Here is a 20,955-nt window from a genome sequence, read left to right on the forward strand (position 1 = left end):
TTTCCTGTTGAAGAAGGATGTAATGACTTGCTGATTATTTGACACTTTGAAAAAATTGCTCAACAATGCACAAATGTCTTTCTTACAGGAGTCCTGGATTACTGCCCTCCTGAAGTCTTCACAGAACCTCGATTTCACGCCGTCCCAGCAAATGTCTGGGCTCTAGGAGTGTGTCTGTACGAGATGGTGAACGCATCACGCATGTCCTCCTTTTCACAATCTAGCGGAAATCAAAGAAGCCAAAGTTACATTTCAGAACACCAGCTTATCCAACGGTGAGTGAATGATATTGATAACATTAATAAACACACACATAAAGCAAAAGGCTCAGTACAGACACAGTTAAAGTTGAAGTGTGTAAAATTCTTGATATATAGTTAACTACTATAAGAAATGTAGCTTTAGTCACAGAAGTGAAAGCCAAAATTCACTGCATTTCTACTTTCGGAGATTAAACAGGTCATGAACTCGTCAAAGTGAACAGATCATTGTGATGCTACACGCTATAAAGCATGCTTTAATACCATACAGCATCATCATGCATCCGTTCAGAAAGACAAATGTTCATAAAGACAAATGCAACACAGTTAAAAGTATTCCTAATATGTTGGACCTGAAACATGCCTTCACAAGAACCAGTAAGAGCTGCGTTTGTGATGTTTGAGTCGGGGATGACGTGATGACGTAGGTTTTTAAAAATATGCTTTCTTTTGTAATTTCGCAATGTGCCACTAGTGCAGAAGAAAATACATACTTCACCTTTAAAGTAAAGATGAAGAACACTTTACCTTATATTAATCATGTTTCAGATGCTGTTTTCATAGATGCCAACATTAGTGTCACATGGTCATGACTAACCAGCTCTCTCTCTCCTTGATAAAATGTGTACAGAATGCAGTGATCTGATTAGCCAGTGCCTAACCCTGGATCCAGCTAAACGCCCGACGTTAGAGCAGATCTTACAACATGAGTGGATTAGAAATGATCTACTGTAGGATGGAGAACTTCAGGAGATTCACTCGATCAGTGATTTCAGGAGTGAGGAAGTGTAACAGACAGAGTAGGATTATTAGCATTTGTCTTCAATTCTGGATTATTTGTAGTGAGGTTTTCAAAATTTTGTTCATTGTAATGTTCTTTTTATAGTCAAGTCACCTGCATTTATATATATATATATATATATATATATATTAGTATATTATTTTCGCCAATTGTGTCACTTAATGATTTTTTAAATGTTTTATTCAGTAGTTTCTGACTCTAAACACGCTGAAGAAGAGAAGGCTGAGTTCAGAAGAACCAGACCTGGTTTCCTGGCATTGAAGGTAAGAACATCAGCCAGCGCCACAACAACAAAAGATACTGTTTTCTTTTAGATTATTAATATATTATTTCCACCAATTGTATCTTAATTATTATTTTTCATTTCACCAGTATCTGAATCCAAACCAAGTGAAGAAGAGAAGGCTGCCGTTTTATAATACTCGAAGCTGAGAGGCTTTCTAAGCGAAACCCCATTCGTCGTCACAGCGTAACGTCTCCGTTCCCTACTCAGGGAACGAGGGTTACATACATAACCGAGACGATTTCTCTTAAAAATGTGTTCTCTCTTAATATTGATTATTTCCATCAATTGTGTCTTAATGATTTTTTATTCCTCCAGTATCTGACTCTAAACCAAGTGAAGAAGAGAAAGCTGAATTCAAGAGAAAACGCAGGACTTGGTTTCCTGACCTCCACCGTAAAAACTTCAGCCAGGGCCGCAACCACCATAGACATTGAGAGGGACGCACATTTCCCCCAGATATTCAGGGTAATTGTCGAAAATGATCTCTTATTATGATCAATTATTTTCAGTTTTATTAAAAACAAACAAACACGGTCTTCAACTAAGCTACTTTGTTTGTTATCCTCAATTTAGAATACTTTGTAAATTTCAGTAAAATTCATAGACCCCTCATGGTAAAACAAGTGAAGTGATATGTCTTTTTGACCTCCTTCCAGCTTATTAAACCTGATTATGTCTATTTCCTCAAAAGGAAAATGTAGGTGCAAGTCAGCGAAGTCCATGGAAAAAGCGGAGCATGCCTAAGGATACCAGCGAATCAACAAGGGAACGAAGCATCACCAACATTTGTACTTTGTAAAATGAACTGAATAAAAAAATGAAACTATTTATTTATTTGGACGATACACATGAATTAACAATGGTGTTTACATTTAAAGCCAAAATAGCTAATTTTCATGTGTAAATATACTATATTCTCTGTATTATAAATATACATTAAAGATAAACAGAGTATGCATGTATTTCCCGATTCGGTTTTTTTTTTATATATCATATTTTGTTTGATTATAAATATGCATAAAGTGAAGATAACCGCCTCCTTCCAACTTTGTGGTGATTTTCCTTCCTCCTAAATTCTATTGTACATTTTTAATAAAACATCCTGAGATGATTTATCATTATATAGCTAATCTGATTCTGATCCATGCCTGAAGCTGATTTCTTGTTTTTTTCTGAGAGCACGATTTAACTCTGTCTTCGTAAATGGCATATTTAATTGGTCATTAGTGTATTCCTCATTCTGTATTAGCTCTTTATACTTCTCTAACGTACTTTCCCTTCCTCTTTCCCTCTTCACTAATATTGTTTGAGTTATGAACATTTGTATTGAACATTTGAACATTGCCAAATGTCTTCTTTAAAACAAGACCAATTATACGTCTATACTCCAAAGCATTCTTTAATTACAACCATTTAAGTTTGAAATGTGCATTTTCATGTCTACTCAAAAAAAGGGGGGTGACAGTTAACAGGTTAAAACATTTGGTATCAATATAATGGCAACACATTACAATAAGGTTCCACTTGTTCACATTAGTTTACTACATTAGTAAACACTAAAAATATACTTTAAAAATAAAAAAGTTTTAACTGTCAATTTTATCTAATGGACCTGAGCTAACACGAACTAACAATGAACAGTTATTTTTAACAATATTTAAAGTATAACTAAATATTGCAACAAGTGTATTGCTCAATTTTAGTTAATGTGAAGTTCCAGTTGTGTCTGAAAACTGAATATGCTGGAGTTTGTTTTTGGATGAGCGAGGAGGATTTATTTTCTTGAAACCCTCCCTAACAACATGTTTCCGACCCCAAGACTCAACTAATCTCTGCAATTCTCCATCTGTGATCCTAGGAGAGTCTTTGGCCACTCAAACCTTCCTCCTCACCGTGCATTAAGACAATATAGACACACGTCCTCATCCTGGCAGATTGATACCATCTTTAGTTGATTGGAACTCCTTAATTATTGGCCAGGTTTTTCTAAAAATGTACATTTAATCAATCCATAGCTTAACTCATGTCAACACCGTCAGCCGCATTAAAAAGCTTGCTAATTTATTTTAATCCATCCAATATGTTTTCACTGTAAAGGGATAGTTCACCCAAAAATGAAAATTAGCTTATGATTTACTCGCCCTGAAGTCGATCCTAGGTGTATATGACATTCTTCTTTCAGACGAATACAATCAGAGTTATATTAAAAAATGTCCTGGCTCTTCCAAGCTTTATAATGGCAGTGAATGGCTGGAGAAAATTTGAAGCCCAAAAAAGTGCATCCATCCATGATAAAAGTGCTCCATTTTTACTCCAGGGGGTTAATAAAGGCCTTCTGAAGTGAAGCCATGCGTTCGTCTAAGAAAAGTATCCATATTTAAAACTTTATCGCAATTTAGTTTTTTTCCTCAGTTGTAGCGGTTTTAAAAAACATAAAAATGCCAAGATTTAACTATTTACAGAAACTATTAAACAGGAATGACTGAGCTCAGATGTTAAAGCTGTGACTGCAGAGACTTTAACATTTGTTTGTATAAAATAAAATTAAAATTAAAACTTTAAGAACTGTGCCCTACTGTGAGATCCACAATTAGTGGGAAATAGGAAAGGGGTCAGAAGAGATAAAGATGACCATGGCATTGCCTGATTTTTTCACACATATATAAGAAAAAAAAAATGCAGACAGACAGAGTTGATGCAAAAGTGAGGACACAACTTTAATAGGCCTTTTTTTATGGAAAATATAATTCAAGATTTACTTTTTTGTATTTTTGGATATATTACAGATCTCTGCCTCTCAATTTAAATGTATATTTGTGAATTTGTTGCAATTTTAAACATATTGTTTGGCAGTTTTACATTGTGATCTCTTTCTGAGGACAGGTTAAATTACATGTATTTTCCAAGTTTAGAGCATGTATTTCAAATAATGGTAACACTTTACAATAAGGTTCATTGGTTAACTACATTAGTGAACATGAACAAACCATTAATATGAACAAACAATGAACAGCTGTATTTTTATCTACTAAATTAACAAAGATTAACAAATACAGTAATAAATGTATTGCTCGTGGTTAGTTCATGTTAGTTAATAAATGAACTAATGTTAACTAATGAACCTTATTGTAAAGTGTTACCAAAACAATCCTAAATTTAAGGGAACAGGTTTTTCTGAAAATGTTTTTTTTTTTTACGTACATTTATTCACTCCATAGTTTAACTCATGTCAACACCATCAGATGCATTAAAAAGTATGCTATTTTAATTTAATCCATCCAACAACAGTGTAAAGTCTTCAATTATGTAATAATTGTGTTTAGTAATAGAGCTAAGTGAAAAAAACACATTCTCTAAATTTTTTATTAATATGAACAATCCAGTTCATAAATTCCTAAATTCTCTACCCTCCTTTTTGATATTAAGGATATAAGATTAAAAATAAATGAGTAGGCTTACATAATAATAATCATTTTATTCAGCATGAACACATTAAAAGTGACAGTAAAGACATTTATAATGTTACAAAATATTTCTATTTCAAATTTTGAACTCTGTTCATCAAAGAATCCAAAAAAAAAAAAATGCCTTACAGTTTCCACAAATATTACGTTTTTCCAACATTGATAATAATAAGAACCATTATTAATAAGTGAGCAACAATAATAATTGATAACAATTGAGCATCAACTCATCATATTAGAATGATTTCTGAAGGATCATGTGACACTAAAGACTGGAGTAATGATGCTGAAAATTCAGCTTGGATCACAGGAATAAGTTACATTTTAAAAATAGAAAACAGTTATTCTAAATTGTAATGATATTTTACAATGTTCATTTTTTTCATCAAATAAATGCACCATTGGTGAGAAAGACATTAATTCAAAAACATTTAAATAGTTTTAATTCTTCCAAATTCTAGATTGTTGTTTTTATTATATCCTCACCCTCTGACTCTACTCACTCTCTTTTGAGCTGTATTCTCATTTAAGCTTCTTCTTTTTTCATATCAAGAGCGACTTGATCTCCGTTTTCTATAAATCTACTTACAAAACAGTAACCCTACGTACTGTGGGCCTATTTGGTAAACTCTCAACATCCTTATCAAACAGCAGCGAAACGCCGACACCATGTGGAAGGATGTGGTGATGACAACCAAAAATGTGCCTGCCGAATGAATGTGAATATAAACAGAATATGAAGAAAAAACTTCATAGTGGTTTTGAAATTATATATTTGTATAAAATATAATTGAGAATAATTTGTAATTACACAATTTTGTCGTTTTGTTAAGCCACTGTAATATCAAATGTGACTCCACACATCAGAATGTAGGACTTCGCTTCTGTCTCAATGATGAAACATCAGAACAAGCCTACTTCAGTTCAGATTATGTATAGAACGATCAAGATCGAGGACACTTTGGTTATAGAAATGTTCAATAGGTCAAATTTGAACTATACTGTATGGCTGATGAAACATCAGAAGGATTGTAAGAGCAATTAGTCTAAGTTCAAGGTCTCAAATAATAGCTGATAAATCAGCTATTCAGAGGTCCCCTTTTGACCTACTGAACATATTTCACACGGTCAGTAAATGATATTTCCTACTTTGGACTATTCATATTTTAATCATCTAAATATCCCCAATAGCCGTAGCAAATAGCCGTTTCGTCTTACAGCTGGAGTCTACAAGCACGCTACTCATAGTAATTTGAAATAACCGGCTTTGATTTCACCTGTCAGATGCGCAAAAGCAGAAAACGCTTTAGAATAACTCTCATACATCTGATAAGAGGCTTTCAAAGTCTTAAAACACGCGTATCTAATGATATATCGAGAACAAAACCTATACTTTCCAAAAAACAAAGAATTGCCTACCTTTCGCTGTAGTTTGTGGGCGAATATCGCAGAGCTCGAGCTGATAGTCAGCGCGCTACACCAATGTCTCGAGTGATGATGCTTTTCCTTCAGTGGTGCGTTTCTCTAACAAATACATTCAGTGAAAGGCTGAACGCAGTCAATAGCTTTTAGAAATCCATGGCAACCGAGAAAACCCTCCACAACTTCGCCACATCGTGACCGGGTTAACACACCCCCTTCCTCAATGACAGTGACTCCACGGACTCTACTCACTAATAATATGCCAATCGGTGACTATGAATTACTCAGAGGTCTTAAGGGTATTTGTAGTGTGCTGAATCACTGTATAATGTTCCCCTTTCATAATTTTTGTGTTTAATTGGTTAAAGTTCGAATAGATATTTTTTTATTTTTTTTATTATTAAATCAAATGGCCATAAAACATGACTTCATATGTCCCCTTAAAAAAAATGTCAAACAAACAAGGATGTTCAAACCAAGCTGGTTTTGTGGTCTGAGCTGATTGGCTGGTTTAGAGGGGTTTGTAGCACTTTTCAGAGTGGGAAACCATACCTCACATATTATGGTAGCCCTGTTTGTGCTAAATGGAGTGTAATTATACCTTTTCCATTAATATGTTTATAAGCAACTGAAAAAAGCACAAATGTAAGGGCATGTCAGAACATCTCAAGGACCCCAAAAACACCTTAGAGGGTTAAACCAGTCAAAATAGTGTTATGTTAATGCTGAGGACTTGGGTAAAATGTTTGGCCCCTGCTGTGTTTTCAGCACCTTAGACAGCAGCACAATTAACGAGTTTGCTTGCCCATAAAATCTTTAAGATATTAGGTTAAACTTATTTGGCTTGCTGTCCACTGAAGAGGGGCTCGATGAAGCAGCTTCAACTCGAGCTCTGATATACCCCCCAGTGGCTAAATGTAGGATATGATAATTGAAGGGCAAGGTACCTGAGATGAAGGTGGAGTTTGGGGAGGTGGAGGGATACTGGAACAGCTGATGCTAGAGAGAGGTAAGCGGCTGCTTATATATTCAGGCTGTTGATTGAAAGATTAGATGGGCTCACTCCTCCCTAACTTGCGTTTAGGAACTTCATTTGGTGGCTTCTGGCTTATGTGTAGTGTGTCCTAACATTTACAGGCACTACATTGTCATGGAAATACAGGCCAGTGTGCTATTATGGTTAGTAGTGACCATAGATTTGAGCTCGTATACAGTGAAGAAAGCCCATAAAAAAGGACAATTTAAAAAGCTAAATTGAATTTGCATTACATACAATATCAAACCAAATGCAATTATATATATATATATATATATTTATATATTATCTGTAAGCCACAACCCATACCCTTAAAGTTTACTTTGCCATCACTAGTGTGGACAGCTTTTGTCAGTTATACTCCTAGTTATCAATTTGAACCCATTTAGTTGAGTTTATTTATTATAGCCAACACATCAGAATTAACAGAGGAAATTCATACCTGCTAAACTGGTAAACGCATTCTAGTGGATCCCCTCAAAGACAGCAAATGACCAGCGAAAATCCAAACTAATCTAATTTGGGCCCATCTAATCTAATTGAGAGGCTTACAAGATCATAGATTGATCCATATTGATTTATTGTCAGCCGGCGGACACCTGTCACATCTAAGTGTCTACTGCAGGGGCAGGAAAGTGCTTGCACTACACCAATCTATAGTGATGAGTATCAGACATGTGATGACTAAAAGGTTAGGGGAGTAGCACTGAGTTATGGGTAGTGTAGCAGAACATGTTGCTCAGCTGGATGCAGATTGGTAACAGTATCTGAAACAGATTTTTGTTAGCCAAGCTTAATTGTTGTGTGAATATCACTGGGTGTGTAAAGCAGATAACCTGCATTTTTTTCAGATTAAAATACTTAATATCATATATATACATACATATGTATACACACACACACACACACACACACACACACAGGTTCCTAAGGACTAGGAAGTTGCTAGTCATCCAGTTTTTTATATCAGCTGTACATTAATTTAGTGAATTGGTAAGTTGGTATGTGTGGTTCAGCGCCTGTGGCCGACATACATGATTGTAGTTTGAATAAAGCTTTGTTTCATGTGTTGACTTGTATATGCATTTGTTTGCTGTATGATGGTGACTTTCATTCATTCTTTTACTCATTTATTAATATTTCTCATTGTTGTCAGTAAATAAAATATAATTATTTAATTAATGCATTACAGTTTTTTTCGATTGCTAAAGGACAGTGAGCACAACTGGAGTCACATGTGCAAAACTCTAACTACAGTCTGCACAGCAGCAGTTCATGTGGACCAAACTCTAGTTCGTTTTTCATTGCTTGAACACAGTTTTCAAAACTCGACACACTTATCCCATGACTTTAACCACAACCTGCACAACACTGTGGATTTACAGCACTTTGTTCAAATGCTAACACACTGCTGTCAAAACTGTGAACCACACATTCAAAACAGAATAGATTTCAGCCTTGTGCCTTTCAAACACTGATGAGTGCAATCTCAGCTGAAAGGCTAAGCAGGGGTCAGGTTTTAGACTTGTTAGTGAACACACACACACACACACACACACACACACACACACACACACACACACACACACACACACAGACTGGCATTTAGTACTTATGAGGACAGTTAGCATTAACCATGGTTTACAAGGACACGCCTTTCCCAGCATCATGGAATCAATACAGTTATGCAAAAGGATTCATTTTATGATTAACAAGATACATCCGACTTCATATTTAGAATATAATGTACATCATCGAGAATACGTGCTACAGAAATTTCACAGGTTTATAAGGTCATGATACAATCATGGTTTAAAGGGACATCATGGGTTATGAGGTCTATAATACACACATTTGACCATTTGCCTGTCAACGAGGACATAATTGATCTAGTTAATACTAAATTAATATTAATATTAAATTTAAGATGTAAATAGTTTTTAACCTTTTAAATTGTGATATTTCATACAATTTTAATTGTGCCATCTTTATGTGAGATCTTTTGAATTTTTCCTGCCATTTTCCTAAATTGTGATTTTCCCTAAATCTATGTAAACGATCAAATAAATGATCCAAATCTTTATGCAAAACAAAACACATTAGACAACATGTATATTTTTTATTTCAAGGAATAATTATCTAAAATCTTAAATACAACAGTATTTTGGGCTAATTGCTTAATTTCAAATAATTTAACACATCTTTTAAAATAATTTAAAATGATCAAATGTATGTATACACAGTGAGTATTTCACAACACAGATAATTAAGTATTGAACATTAATAATAAAAATGTATTACAATAAAAACATTTAAATTTAAAAGAATCACTTGTCACACAAATTAAAACAAGTATATTCGTAAATTACTATTCCATAACTTAGATATTTAAGAATTCATTTTAAATATTTAAAAAATAATTCACTGAACTTTAATAAGTTTACAGTTGTTACAGATGTATTATTTTGCACTCCTGGCATAAATTAAGCAATTAACGTCACTGCAAACGCCTCGGTGTAGAGGGAACGACGTTGCGTCGAGATTGACGCTATGGGGAACGCTTTGCGTAATGATGTCTTGAAGCACATGTAAAATTAGTCCAGTGGTGTGGCGGAACCTCAGATGCGGGTGACGTCACAAACCAGGAAGCTATGAAGCCTGCTCGAAAACAGAGAGCGTCAGCTTCGTACAGTCTGAAGTAGTCGCTGATAGGCATGAAGGAGATATGGCAAAGTGACGCAACGCTCGTTCCCTCTTCAGGGAACCGAGGTTACAGTCGTAACCGAGGCGTTCCCTTTCAAGGTAACTCGAGTTGCGTTGAGATTGACACTATGGGGAACGTCTATACCAACGCCACCATAGCTACAAATGTCTGTCCTGTGTGAAATCGAGTGAGCAGCACTAGGATGACAGAACCTGAGACCCTGGTGTAGAGTCCAAGTCCAGAGAGTAAAATCTGACGAAGGTGTGCGGTGAGGACCAGCCTGCCACATCACAAACATCCTGAAGAGAAACTCCTGATATAAGGGCCTTGGAGGCCGCCATACTCCTTGTAGAGTGGGACCGGACAGCCAAAGGAGAAGGCTGTCCGGCCGCCTCATAAGCAAGTGAAATGGCCTCAACCACCCACTTGCTCATTCTTTGCTTAGATGCAGGGGACCCCTTATTTGGGGACCCAAAACACACAAACATTTGATCAGTTTTACGCCACAGGGCAGCTCTGTGGACATAAGCATCTAACGCCCAAACTGGGCAGAGCAAATTATTTCTTTCCTGGTCCGTATTATGAAAGGGAGGAGGACAGAAGGCCTGCAGAATGATAGGTCTGGCCACATTAGTGGGGACCTTGGGGATATACCCTGGTCTAGGATGCAGAAATGCTTTGGCCATGCCAGGTGCAAACTCTAAGCATGAGGGAGCAACCGACAATGCCTGTAAATCCCCTATCCTCTTAAGAGAAGAAATAGCGAGGAGGAAAAGAGCTTTCAGTGTTAAAAACTTAGCAGGAACCTCCTCTATAGGCTTGAAAGGGGCCAGGCAAAGACCTTAGAGAGCAATAGCCAAATCCCAAGTGGGCACCCTAGAACGAGCTGCAGGCCTCAGCCTCAAAGTGCCATGGAGGAAACGAGATACCAAAGGGTCCTTCCCCACAGACATTCCACCCAAAGGAATGTGGTAAGCACCTATGGCCGCCACATAAACCTTTAATGTGGATGGGGTTAGACCTGGAACTCCAGCACTGTACCAACTGAGCAGTTAACTGGGTCCAACCGACAGTCACTACACCAGGAAGTGAATACTCTCCACTTCAGAGCATTAAGTTTCCTCATGGAGGGAGCTCTGGAATGTAGAATGGTCTCTACAACCTCATTTGAGAGACCTGACCCTATGAGCTGGGCCCCCTCAGAGGCCAAGCCCACAGGTTCCACAGTTCTGGACAAGGGTGAAATATCGAGCCCTCCGCTTGGGATAGAAGGTCCCTCCTGACGGGTAGCTCCAGAGGAGGCCCGTCGAGGAGAGACACAAGATCGGGGAACCATACTCTGCCCGGCCAGCGCGGGGCTACAAGAAGTAGGTGAACCTGGTCCCTGTGAACTCTCTCCAGAACTCCCGGGAGCAGAGCGATTGGGCGAAAAGCATACAGACGTACCCCCGGCCACTTCTGTACCATAGCGTCCAGTCCGAGAGGATCTGGATGCGTGAGGGAGAACCAAAGTGGACAGTGAGACGTCTCTCGAGACTCAAACAGATCCACTTGTGCGCGGCCAAACACCCTCCATATCTGCTCCAACACCTTGTGGTGGAGCCTCCATTCCCCGGGCCTCAGCCCCTGTCTCGACAGAATGTCTGCTCCTAAATTCTGGGCCCCAGGAATGTAAGCTGCTCTGAGTGACAACAGCTTCTCCTGGGACCACAAGAGGATATGGCGTGCCAGTTTGCATAACGTGCGCGAGCGCGGTGATTTATATAGGCGATATAGGCAACCCGGTGATTTATATAGGCGATATAGGCACTCTCTTGAGACTGGTTTCTGGATTTTGTTGTTGTTGAGTAGTCGGTCCGTCGCCCTGTAACGGAGGACCGTCTGAACGGACTGCTCTGAAACCCTCATTCCGAGGTCACTACGTTTCCGGGTGGTCCTTGAGATATGTGCTCGCCGGAGACCGCTGCACCCTGAAGCACTGGAGGTGGCAGGGTTGGCAGAACGGTCCCCTGAGGGCACCGAAGGGAGACGGGCACCGTAAAAAGAGGTGTTGACCGCTCTGCTTCGGGGGGGACTACCCTCACTGGCCTGAGCCCTCGGGTGTCAGGATTTCTTCCTCGCAGCCTTCTTGGCGATAGTAACGGTCCGCAGATCCGTTCTACCCCTCGAAGGCTGGGGTTGAGAGCGTCCTCCATGTCCCCGAGATTTCTGTGGGGGAGCACGGGAGGAAACGCTCTGCTTCTGAGTGGTGCGATGTGAAGAGCTCATTTTAGATGTTTGAGGCTGCTCCTGCTCAGCAGCCTCATGATGAGAACGACGGGGAAGGAGTTTTTGAAAGGCGACTGCCTGCTTAGATGCCTTTTGGAACTTCTCAACAGCAGTATTAACAGCGTTACCGAAGAGACCAGATGTAGAGATAGGAGCATCCATAAGAATATTATTTTCTTTCTCCTTAATATTACTAAGGTTGAGCCACAGATGCCTCTCAGTGGCCACCAGGGCTGCCATAGAACGACCGATGGATTTAGCTGTCTCCTTGGTGGCCCTGAGAGACAAATCTGTGGCTCTACGTAGTTCACACACTACCTCAGGACCAATACCCCAGCCCTCATCTAAATCACCCAACAATTACGCTTGGTAAGCCTGCAGCAAGGACATAGTGTGTAAACACGCTGCAGCCTGACCAGCGGCAGAATAGGCTTTGCCCACCATCTCCCCATAACCGTGATCTTTATAGTTTGATATAGCAGAATAATTAGATGTCTGGGCACTATATACTCTGTATGAAACTGGTTTCTCCCATGATCGGGGAAAAATGGTAGGCTCCGGCGCTGAGGCTGTGATCTAGACGGCAGAAAGCGTTCGTCGAGCTTACTTTTTGAACGAACGTCCTGCTTATCGGCTGGCCACTCAATACTTAGTCTTTCGACTGCTCTAGTCACAACCTCTAAGAGCTCTTCAAATGCATGAGACTGAGGTGGCGAATCCTCAGACTCAGCATCAATTCTGACAACATCCAGCTCCTCAGAACTGGATAGTTGCAATATTGGTGCCTCAATCGGGGCGAAAGGAAATCGTGCCTCGGCAGCAGCGGGACAAGAGCCCTGGGGAACGCAAACCTGAACGTTCTCGCGAAAGAACGCCAGGCGGGATCGGAGCGAACGCAATGGAAGCACGTCACAATGCTGACATCCAGCACCCTCGAGTGCTGACTGGGCATGCTCCTCACCCAAACAAGCAACACACAGAAGGTGAGTGTCCCCACCCGTTAAATAACGCGGGCAGGGGTGCACATACTGTTTGAACTGCTGCTTGCTCGCCATAGTGCTTTATATATATATATATATATATATATATATATATATATATATATATATATATATATGTGATGCGATCTGGGAAAACCCACCACATGGTGAAATTTTACCTATTACAGGTTTTGATATCATATGGAAGCTGGTATCAAGCCCTTTCCAAATCTGTTTTTATTTTTATTATAGCTTGTTGGTAGCAAAAGTTATGTTTATCTGAAGTCGGCAGATCGCTATGATTTTCTGGAACGGAATTTTGAGAAAAACAGGTTTAATTAACTGTCACCGTCGGGACGCTTCTTGTCCATCTCGCGAATGTTATAAAACTGCGTGACGTTATAGTTTAAACAGGATTGGCGCGAAATGCGCACTATACACATTCACTGTACATGTTATGTGGTTTATTTTAAAGGTAAACTATCTTTGTAGTGTTAAGAGACGGACAGGTGTATGGGATATACGGCGATTATTTTATTTTTTTCACCTCTGCCGGGCGTTAGAGAAAATGGTCGCATAGAATGCATTAGAGAAAGAGAGTATTTTCAGCTTGACACTATAAATCGCTGTTTTTCTCCACTAAACAAGGGAATTTTGCCAAGATATTTCCAGAGATAAGAGAAAAGACGTTATAGAATAATAATTTAATGGAAAAATTTTTTTTACAAAAAAACTGACATTCAAACTATTTTGGAATTTACTGAAAACGGCCCAGCGCGACATCCGACGGGTTTTCCCAGATCGCATCACATATATATATATATATATATGAATGATATAAAGACAAACATCACCAAATAATGGGACAGTTTCATAAAGAGCGCCACTGAAGACACAGAAGCTGACGCTCTCTGTTTTCGAGCAGGCTTTATAGTTTCCTGGTTCGTGACGTCACCCGCATCTGACGTTCCTCCACACCATTGGACTGATTTTACATGTGCTTCAAGACATCATCACGCAAAGCGTTCCCCATAGCGTCAATCTCGACGCAACACAAGTTCCCTTGAAAGAGAACCAGATTTCTCATAAACAGTGGTCAAATCACAAAGCTGGAGGCTTAAATCTTTCTAATTATGCACAGTTTGTCCAGATCAAGTAAGAGTGTGATGTTTTAACGGGTAGTGAATGTTGAACAACAATAATCTTGGGCCATCTGCGATCTTTGCCGCGAAATAAGGGATAACACCCAGGATTAAAAATAAAAATAAAAATTAAGCTTTGTTCTCATAAGAGATAGAGTGTTCATGATGGTCAGAGTTTCCAATATGTGGTGGAAACATATTGGGTTAGTTATTGTCTGTATTTGTAGAAATGTTAAACATGTCCTCCTCCTATACCATGATTGAGCTGCCACACAAACTGACTTATAATTATTAAATATTAGCCATTGTAGGTATTATTTAAATATGTTCATTAAATATGTTCATAATCTGTAAATGTTTATTCGGACTAAACCCAACTGTGACCCTACTTTTATAAAAAAAAAAATTTTTTATTTTTTTATTCTTAAAATTTGTATTACTATGTTTCTTGTTGTATTTGTATATGTGCACTGGAAGCTTCAGTACCAAGAACAATTCCTTGTGTGTGCAAGCACACTTGGCAATAAAGCTCTTTCTGATTCTGATTTAGCATTATTATTATTATTATTATAAATAAAAAGAAACCATTTTAGAGTAAAGTCTCAGACAAAAAGCGTTATTGTCTGTATTTGTAGTAATGTTAAACATGTCCTCCTATACCATGATTGAGTTGACACACAAACTGACTTATCATTATTAAATATTAGTCATTGTAGATATTATTTAGCATTATTATTAGTATTAGTACTACTACTACTACAAAACAACCAAATTTTAGACTAAAGTCTCTGACAAAAAGCGTTATTGTCTGTATTTGTAGTAATGTTAAACATGTCCTCCTATACAATGATTGAGTTGACACACAACCTGACTTATCATTATTAAATATGAGTAATCATAGGTATTATTTAGCATTATTGGTATTGTTATAAATAAAACAACCCCATTTTAGACTAAAGTCTCTGACAAAAACCGTTATTGTCTGTATTTGTAGTAATGTTAAACATATCCTCCTGTACCATGATTGAGTTGACACACAAACTGACTTAACATTATTAAATATTAGTCATTGTAGGTATTATTTAGCATTATTATTAGTATTATTAGTATTACTACTACAAAACAACCAAATTTTAGACTAAAGTCTCGGACAAAAAGCGTTATTGTATGTATTTGTAGTAATGTTAAACATGTCCTCCTATACCATTATTGAGCTGACACACAAACTGACTTATCATTATTAAATATGAGTAATCGTAAGTATTATTTAGCATTATTATTAGTATTAGTACTACTACTACTACTACTACAAAACAACCAAAGTTTAGACTAAAGTCTCGGACAAAAAGCGTTATTGTCTGTATTTGTAGTAATGTTAAACATGTCCTCCTGTACCATGATTGAGTTGACACACAAACTTACTTATCATTATTAAATATTAGTCATTGTAGATATTATTTAGCATTATTATTAGTAGTATTAGTATTAGTACTACTACTACTACTACTACTACTACTACAAAACAACCAAATTTTAGACTAAAGTCTCAGACAAAAAACATTATTGTCTGTATTTGTAGTAATGTTAAACATGTCCTCCTGTACCATGATTGAGTTGACACACAAACTTACTTATCATTATTAAATATTAGTCATTGTAGGTATTATTTAGCATTATTATTAGTATTATTAGTATTACTACTACAAAACAACCAAATTTTAGACTAAAGTCTCGGACAAAAAGCGTTATTGTCTGTATTTGTAGTAATGTTAAACATGTCCTCCTATACCATGATTGAGCTGACACACAAACTGACTTATCATTATTAAATATGAGTAATCGTAAGTATTATTTAGCATTATTATTAGTATTAGTACTACTACTACTACTACAAAACAACCAAATTTTAGACTAAATTCTCGGACAAAAAGCGTTATTGTCTGTATTTGTAGTAATGTTAAACATGTCCTCCTATACCATGATTGAGCTGACACACAAACTGACTTAACATTATTAAATATTAGTGATCATAAGTATTATTTAGCATTATTATTAGTATTAGTACTACTACTACTACTACAAAACAACCAAAGTTTAGATTAAAGTCTCTAACAAAAAGCGTTATTGTTTGTATTTGTAGTAATGTTAAACATGTCCTCCTGTACCATGATTGAGTTGACACACAACCTGACTTATCATTATTAAATATGAGTAATCGTAGGTATTATTTAGCATTATTGCTATTGTCATAATTAAAACAACCCCATTTTAGACTAAAGTCTCTGACAAAAAGCGTTATTGTCTGTATTTGTAGTAATGTTAAACATGTCCTCCTTTACCATGATTGAGCTGACACACAACCTGACTTATCATTATTAAATATGAGTAATCGTAGGTATTATTTAGCATTATTGCTATTGTCATAATTAAAACAACCCCATTTTAGACTAAAGTCTCTGACAAAAAGCGTTATTGTCTGTATTTGTAGTAATGTTAAACATGTCCTCCTATACCATGATTGAGCTGACACACAACCTGACTTATCATTATTAAAAATGAGTAATCGTAGGTATTATTTAGCATTATTGCTATTGTCATAATTAAAACAACCCCATTTTAGACTAAAGTCTCTGACAAAAAACGTTATTGTCTGTATTTGTAGTAATGTTAAACATGTCCTCCTGTACCATGATTGAGTTGTCACACAAACTGACTTATCATTATTAAATATGAGTAATCGTAGGTATTATTTAGCATTATTGGTATTGTTATAAATAAACCAACCTCATTTTAGACTAAAGTCTCTGACAAAAAGCGTTATTGTCTGTATTTGTAGTAATGTTACACATATCCTCCTGTACCATGATTGAGATGACACACAAACTGACTTAACATTATTAAATATTAGTCATTGTAGGTATTATTTAGCATTATTATTAGTATTAGTACTACTACTACTACTACTACTACAAAACAACCAAATTTTAGACTAAAGTCTTGGACAAAAAGCATTATTGTCTGTATTTGTAGTAATGTTAAACATGTCCTCCTATACCATGATTGAGCTGACACACAAACTGACTTAACATTATTAAATATTAGTGATCATAGGTATTATTTAGCATTATTATTAGTATTAGTACTACTACTACTACTACAAAACAACCAAATTTTAGACTAAAGTCTCTGACAAAAAGCGTTATTGTCTGTATTTGTAGTAATGTTAAATATGTCCTCCTATACCATGATTGAGTTGACACACAACCTGACTTATCATTATTAAATATGAGTAATCGTAGGTATTATTTAGCATTATTGGTATTGTTATAAATAAAACAACCCCATTTTAGACTAAAGTCTCTAGACTAATGTTAGACTAATGTTAGACTTAGACTAATGTTAAGTCAGTTTGTGTGTCAGCTCAATCATGGTATAGGAGGACATGTTTAACATTACTACAAATACAGACAATAACGCTTTTTGTCAGAGACTTTAGTCTAAAATTTGGTTGTTTTGTAGTAGTAGTAGTAGTAGTAATACTAATAATAATGCTAAATAATACTTACGATTACTCATATTTAATAATGATAAGTCAGGTTGTGTGTCAGCTCAATCATGGTATAGGAGGACATGTTTAACATTACTACAAATACAGACAGTAACGCTTTTTGTCAGAGACTTTAGTCTAAAATTTGGTTGTTTTGTAGTAGTAGTAGTAGTACTAATACTAATAATAATGCTAAATAATACTTACGATTACTCATATTTAATAATGTTAAGTCAGTTTGTGTGTCAGCTCAATCATGGTATAGGAGGACATGTTTAACATTACTACAAATACAGACAGTAACGCTTTTTGTCAGAGACTTTAGTCTAAAATTTGGTTGTTTTGTAGTAGTAGTAGTAGTACTAATACTAATAATAATGCTAAATAATACTTACGATTACTCATATTTAATAATGATAAGTCAGGTTGTGTGTCAGCTCAATCATGGTATAGGAGGACATGTTTAACATTACTACAAATACAGACAATAACGCTTTTTGTCAGAGACTTTAGTCTAAAATGGGGTTGGTTTATTTATAACAATAGCAATAATGCTAAATAATACTTACGATTACTCATATTTAATAATGATAAGTCAGTTTGTGTGTCAGCTCAATCATGGTATAGGAGGACATGTTTAACATTACTACAAATACAGACAATAACGCTTTTTGTCCGAGACTTTAGTCTAAAATTTGGTTGTTTTGTAGTAGTAGTAGTAGTAGTACTAATACTAATAATAATGCTAAATAATACCTATGATCACTAATATTTAATAATGATAAGTCAGTTTGTGTGTCAGCTCAATCATGGTATAGGAGGACATGTTTAACATTACTACAAATACAGACAATAACGCTTTTTGTCCGAGACTTTAGTCTAAAATTTGGTCAAATTTGGTCAAATTAGCATTATGATTAGTATTAGTACTACTACTACTACTACTACTACTACAAAACAACCAAGGCCCGGTTTCCCGATAACGCTCACTCTTAGCCTGCTAAGAAGACTCGAAAGATATATCTTACCCAAGTAGTTTATGTTTTTAAGTGTGTTCCCCGAAGTGTCTCTTGGAAGCTTCTTAAATCGCTGCCGCTTAAGTTCAACTTAACAAAGGCGCTGTCCCAAGTGAAGGTGCTGAATTAGTTGGCATCGATTGCTCAGGAATCGATTTTACACTTCACACGGTGCATTACAGCGTTAAGAAAGACAACACGTTCTATCCAAATGAAACATTCCTCAAATTATTCCAGTAACTTTTATTTTAACATAGTGTAAGTTATCAGTAAAATATAGCCTATTAATTAAATGGTTAAATTGTCAGTAATATGTTCACACAATATGTTGTGATGGGTAGACGAACCGGGTATCCCTCGCTAATCATCCACCCTCCTTATCCCGTTGTGCCACTTGTGCAGCTTCTTTACATGGGTTTAACGACTTCAAAAAATTATGTAATTATGCTCTATCTATGAGATACCTTATTTATCCAGAAGGAAATTAAACAGTGTCATTCTAAGTGCACATTCAGATATAAAGTCTCATTTGAAGAGGCTGCGTAAAGACATTAGTTTGTAATGTACATTATCTGTGTGTTTGACGTAAAGCTATGCATGAGGCAAAGCAGTGGAAAGGGAATCCTCTGACAACCATGTGACCTGCGTTCAATGCCCTATAAATGAATGAAGATGAATCAGCTATGAGACGTGGTCATTTGGGCATATGTCAATTTTTGATGCAGAAATTCTAACGTGTACGCTCCTTTGTCAACATTAACCCTTAAAGAGTTTCTGTATCTTGGGGGATACAGTCATTTAACAGGCTGTGGGGGGAAGGGCCATGGGGAGGGGCATTATGTGGTTGCAGTTGATGAGAAACACTGATGGGGTGATGGGTCATGTAATCAGGTCATGTGACTTTATGCCAACATTCCAAATATTTGTATCAAAATCCAAAATGGCAGCATACGTGGACAAAGACACTGGCTATGAGGGAAGTGTTTTTATATTTTTCACGATTATGATATTTTAGAGTGATTTTGTTTTAGAAAATAGTTTTTTAAGGATAGTTTTACATGTTCTTGTGGATATTTTTTAAATAATCTCCTCACAACTTTGATTATCAGACATTGAATGCCTGTATCCTGGGGGATACATTGCCCATATAAGGGTATTTAACAGGGCTGATCACTCACAGATATTCTTATGTTTTGAGGCCTGTTCTCTACAGATATTGAATATGATAAAGGTTTTTCTTTAACTTGTAGTGTAGTGTAATGTAGTGTAGTATAGTGTAATGTAGTGTGGTGTAATGTGGTGTAGTGTAATGTAGTGTAGTGTGGTGTAATGTGGTGTAGTGTAGTGTAATGTAGTGTAATGTGGTGTAGTGTAGTGTAGTGTAGTGTAGTGTAATTTGGTGTAGTGTAGTGTAATGTAGTGTAATGTAGTGTAGTGTAGTGTTATAGTGTAGTAGTGTAGCAATTAGAGGCAAATTGTTTGCCAGATTATAATTATCAAAAGTGAATGCCAATTATAGATTGACAATCATTAATGCTTTAATGACATTAGAAAATAGCCAAGGCTAATTAGCACCATTTTAGTTCTAATAACAAATAAAGTCAACTTCATAAATAGTCCTGTATCCATTGCGGACATTTTTTTTATTAGTATATATATCATTATATATAGCATAAAATCATTGTTGAGCCACAACATTGTCAACATACCATAGTTTGACTTGCAAACAACGCTAAGAGAGAGCTTACGAATGGTCTGGACCAACCTTACGAAAGTGTGACTTACAGAAGATATACTTAGCGTACGAACATGTCGGGAACCGTGCATTAAGGTTAAGAGAGAACTTAAGTACTAGGTTAAGAACTACTTAGAGATAAGAACGCTTTGGGAAACCGGGCCCAAATTTTAGACTAAAGTCTCTGACAAAAAGTGTAATTGTCTGTATTTGTAGTAATGTTAAACATGTCCTCCTATACCATGATTGAGTTGACACACAAACTGACTTATCATTATTAAGTATTAGTGATC

The sequence above is a fragment of the Leuciscus leuciscus genome (assembly GCF_965113295.1).
Source record: "Leuciscus leuciscus genome assembly, chromosome: 16".
NCBI classification, from domain to species: Eukaryota; Metazoa; Chordata; class Actinopteri; order Cypriniformes; family Leuciscidae; genus Leuciscus; species Leuciscus leuciscus.